Here is a 6,011-nt window from a genome sequence, read left to right on the forward strand (position 1 = left end):
ATATATATATATGTAAAAATTGAAGTTTAGTTGTTAGATACGTAAACACAGAGAAATTAAATGGTATGTGTTTCGTGATAGTACATTCGCAGCGGTAGAATGCTATTTATGTCTTAGTGTTGTAGAAAAATTCAATACACACACACACTGAGGAAAAGAAATTGGCAGAAGAGATAACATAAGTCTTTACGTGAAAATTTTGAAAGAGAGAAAATCACAGGATCTGACTTATTTGAAATTATTACACTATGTTATTGTAAGTTACATGATTTTGTTGGTCATTGAATGATCGAAAGTAATATTACATAAGTGAGACATGTCTTTCAGCATGTTTTTCACTAAGAAAGTTATGATTCGATGGTTATGGTCGGGCGTTTGTGGTCCGGCGGCTGTGGAACTTGAAGGTGGCAGTCCAGAGGCAATGGGGCTCGATAGCTACAGCAGGGCACATGTCTTTCACTAAGAAAGTTATGATTCGATGGTTACGGTCGGGCGTTTGTGGTCCGGCGGCGGTGGAACTTGAAGGTGGCAATCCAGAGGCAATGGGGCTCGATAGCTACAGCAGGGCATTAGTGGTCTGGCGTAGGTGGAGCTTGAATATAGCGATTTGATAGTGGTGGAGCTCGACTGCGGCGATTCAACCATGATTGAGCATGCAGGCGGCGATGCGATGGTGGTGGAACTTGACAACAATAGTTCGACGGCGGTGAAGCTCGGCTACAACAGTCTAGCGGGGTGGAGCTTGATGGCGGCAGTTCGATAGTGGTACGTTCAATGGTGATGGAGCTTGAAGGTGGTGCCCGGGCACTGTTTGTTCGACAATGGTAGAACTCGGCAAACCCTAAGAACTTGGATTTCCTTTTGCCTTTCTCTTCCAAATCAAGGTCCCAAGCCCCCTATCATGAAAGGAGTGTGGGTTTATTTATAAAATTTAGGAGTGATATCATCTGTAAATAACGCATGAATCTGGACCACTCCATCGGACAACCAAAAGTGATTCTTTTGTATGAGCATTTAAGTGCTTTAATGATGTCAAAATTGAGTGATCTTATGTTTGTTGGATTCCACTCGACAAGCCGCTCGTTTAAAATATAAGTTTATCAAATTTATAATCCATTTGACCATTCAATCACCTATTCAAAGCCTCCAAATCGTGCTTAAACAGCTTGATCTCGGCTTGATCGAACTATGACTGAACCAATTTTGGCTTCATTGGGCTCGACTTATCGAAGCAGTAAATTTAACTATAAACTTGTCTGAATAAAGGTCCCGAATGATCTTGAATTTGAGTATGAAACGTTAATTGTTTAAAATTCTATGAAATTCATGCATGAATTTTAGTTGTATAATGTAAGGATTATATATATTACTATTCCCATTTACTTCTAACAACATCCAATTAAATATTGGAAACTTACAAATTAAATATTTAATAGAGAATAATTTGATTATATTAACCCAAAACTTTATAAAAACCAATTTATAACTTAATAAATTAACATTTTAAGTTAATAAATCAATTTCTACATGATCTATTAAACTCATTTTTAATTCATAATTAACATTCCATAATCATGATGATTACGGCGCTTTATTCTTTTTAAAAACAATGATTAAGATCTCATTTCAGAGATTTATTTACTTTATTTTTAATTATAAAAAGTGTTAATTTGAAAATTAGGTGCAAAGTTTGAGGCAATGTATCAATGTCAATATTAATTAATATTTTAATCATTTTCTACCCCCAATTTGTAGTTGGGAGATTTAGCAGCATGCGTGAAAGGTCATCATGTTCAAAAATGATAATTACCACTGCCTAAAAAGGTTTAGGGGCATTCACAGATATACCCCCAATTCTTATATATTTACTCATCTACCCCTACTTTTGCATTTCTACCTTTTTCTTCGCCCTAGTATTAAACAGTGTCATCGCCCCCCGACACGTACAAAATTTGAGAGTATGGCAATCCAGCGCCCAGATGGGAGTACCACAAAGCCTAAATATAGTGCCCCTACCTCTTAACGACCAACCCAGGTTTCAGAACCTAAGCGGTTGACATCACAACACCTGAAAGGCAACTCCCGCAACGCAGCACCCCGACACCAGTAAACAAACTCTAGCGGTTCTTTACTTTATTGCTTAGTTTCGCGGATTAAAATTTATGTGATTTCGATTCCTCTTATGCAGTGGGGAGGAAGACTTTGAAGTTATTTTTTACTTCTTAATTCTTTAATATTGTGCTTGAGTTGTGAGTCTCATCAATAAATTTTTATCATCACTCATGAATGTCAATGCATTTTGAGCAAGTAATCCAAATTCAAACTCAATATCACATGAGCCCCAATTTTAATAAATTTATTATCAAATTGAGCGTCTCAACAAGATGAACCCAGTGACACTGAAGGTAATCCAATTAGAGTTCAAATCAGTCCAGATCGAACACTTAAACTGTAGTCAAAGGATTTGATGCATCAACTGGAAGACCAAATGATTTCAAAATTCGGCATGCTTATATTCAAATCAACGAGCTCATGGTTATTCAATTGTAATGTTGTTAATGCGTTGACAAAACTATATATGCCCAAGAGATTTAATGTGGACCATCTGAGAAAGTATTTTCTACGACCAACAACAATCATTACAATGTTTATGTACAATCAAATGAGCTTTACCACAAAAGAACAAATTATAGTCAGACACATTTACCTAACGAATTAATGGAAGCATTAGTATATGCATGCATGTAAGAAAATAACTCCAATATATACTTATACATGTATAGAGTACACTGATCCGTTGGAATGTCTAATATGTAATTATTCATTTGTATTGACATTAAAATAAAGAAAATAAGCATACTTTCTTATGACAATATCTACATATATATATATATATATATATGGTGTTGTATTCCTTATCCAGTTGGTAGGCAGGGTCACTGTAAGTCCCCTCTGGCAAGGGTTCGATCCCTACCGTGGTGCGTGGGGGGTCGAATTTTAGGCACATGATGCGGGCTCTCATCATGGGGTCGGATTGCGCATGGGAAATCGATATTTGGGCCTCTGCCAAATATCGATTTCCTTTTAAAAAAATTATATATATATATATATATCTCGTTATGCATCAAATATAAGCCAACATGTAAATATAGAGATTATAATTATTATACATTGATATGCATGACTTTATTCTTATAGTGAAGAGAATATTGCCTCTTTCATTATGTGTTTAAATTAAAATATCCTAACAAATCCTTCTGTTATATATCATATATAAAATGACATGAAATATTTCATAACAAAGTATAATTTATTTCATTATTTTTATTATTTTAAAATAAATTTTAGATTAAATATATTTATAAGCTTATATTTCCATTTTTAAATTAATTATATATATGGAGATAATGTTTTTTAAATATTCTATTATTTTTTTTTGCTAATTTTATGTAGACAATAAACATCATAATATTATGTTTTTTAAATTCTAAATTTTAAAATAATTATCTTCAATTTTTTATGTATTATATGTAAATTAAAATAAATTTATTAAAATTTTAAAATATAATTAAAATGCATGTTTTAATATTCATAAATTTGTTATATATTTAGTACTACTAATGAATATTTTATATAAAATATTAAAATTTATATTTAAAATACTGAAAAGATAATACAAGTTTAAATAAATAAAATTTCTTTTTAGCTAAATATAATTATCGCATATAATTATTTTAAATCATATATATAAATAAGAATCTAATATTAAAATTTAAGCAAAATATTTATATCATTCATAATCATCCAATATAACTATTCAACGATATTATATAATAATAATAATAAACTGTAGGCTTTGCCGCCCCACCGAGAAGGGCAGCACGCATATCAGCTTCTGCACGAATCTTGAAGCGGGCTCTTCTGTAGCGTTAGTGGGGTAAGTCCAAAGCCATTAGAGGTAAACAAGAGGGAGAATATATAATAATAAGCTAACTAAGCGGAAATGAGGCTATTTATGTAAAAGATAACTTAGGGTGGGAATGGGAAAGTGAAAGTGAAATATTCCGTTCACATTTCGCCTACATTTAGTCACACTGACATCAGCGAATTTATTGATATGCTTGATAATACGAGTATCATCTTCTTAAAGCCAATTATGTCAAAAGAGATTCAAACTCCCGATCTTAGAAGTCTTATACTGTGGATGTCAACCAACATGTCTGAGTACGCGGCACATATATACATATGTATATATGAACAGACATATATAATTTTTTTTAGCACCCAAAATCTGATAAATATATAATCAAAGAAAACGCTTAAGCGTATCTCAATCTTAAAGTTTGTATGTTGCATTTCAAATCAACTGCAGTTCTGCTTGAAAAACTTCTCTCTTGTTGCTTCTTAAAAATTTATATGATGGGAACCTGTTTTTTTCAACCCAACGTATTAAATTACACTGACTGTAAGAAAATTATTGTCTAAAAAATTATATTTTCCGCCATAATTTTATAATCATCTTTCAAAATCTGTAGCTACCTCCAAACAGACCCTTAGTTTTACTTGAATTTTAATTCATAGACAATAGTCATCATTATGATAATGGTGGTACTAATTTATTCTTAGTTAATTGATTAAGATCTCACTTTAGAGACATTAATTCACTTTCCTTTTTAGGAAAAAGTGTTTCTCTAGAAATAAGGAGAATATGTTAAAGATAATGGGTTAGTATTAATATAAATAAATATTTTAAGAAATATTTGCGTACATATCACTCAATTCTTATGTATTTACATAACTAGCCCCTAAATTTTATTTTCTTACATACATGCTAACTTCATTTATGCAAGACAATTAGGGTTGTCAACATGGCTCGTTGTTGCAAATAGCTCGTGTTCGGCTAGTTAAGAAGCTCATGTTTGGCTTGTTTGCTAAGTTAACGAGTCGAACACGAACAAAAATTTGTTCGTTCGTGTTCAGCTCATATTGGCTCGAAACACTATTCATCAATTATATATATATATATATATATATATATATATACATTGGTGAGTAATATTTCTAAAAGATTTAATTAAGTACAAAACTACAAAAATATTTAATCAATTAAAAATATTAATTGAGAAATTAAAATAAAAATTAAATTAAATTCAAATGATACAATTTATTTATGTCAATTTGATTATGGTTGTCAAAACGAACCTTTGTTCGTGAACAGCTCGTGTTTAACTCGCTAAACAAACGTTACGAACACTTTTTGAGCTCAAAATATAAAAGAACTGAACACGAGCGAGTCTGAATAGAAGCTGAGACTGGACTCGCTCGTGTTCGGTCGTTTACACTGCTACATTGACTTTTAACAATAGCAGCTTTAGATTGTTATTTTTCCTGAGATGCTTTAAAACATACTTTTTTAAAAAGAAAAAACTTAACCAGTCACCATCATAGTCAACTTGCTTACACATTCTCATCAATAAAAGTCAAACAACTAAAAATCAAAATCAGACTTCTTTAATGATCATTGTAAATAATAAAATATAACATAATGAAAATATAATAACCCAAAAAAATAAATTGCAGCAACTTTTTCATTGCTTTACTTTGATTTTAGAAAAGTTGACGTCCAAATTCTTTCTAAAAATAATGTTTATAAAAAATAACCCTAACAAATGAGAAATTATTGCAATTTACATCAAGTGTCCAATAATACGGGGTCACGTGGCAATTTTGGTCCACTGACATACAGTGTTCGGGCCCAAGTTACCACGTGGGATCATATTATTGGACACCTGATGTATCAAGTGTCCTGGCTCTACAATTATTTTTACAAAGAATTACAACAGGCCCAAACAGACCTAAAACATGTAGAAAAAATGAAAACAAAATTTACATGAACTGTTATCAGACAAATGGTGATTTTAATGAATAAATGCCTCTTAACAAATTTACAAACCACTGCAATGCCAATCAAAGAGATTTATGAGGAGTCTCTCCACATAATTTTTCCTCCA

This window comes from Phalaenopsis equestris, unplaced genomic scaffold (assembly GCF_001263595.1).
Source record: "Phalaenopsis equestris unplaced genomic scaffold, ASM126359v1 Scaffold000536, whole genome shotgun sequence".
Lineage (NCBI taxonomy): Eukaryota > Viridiplantae > Streptophyta > Magnoliopsida > Asparagales > Orchidaceae > Phalaenopsis > Phalaenopsis equestris.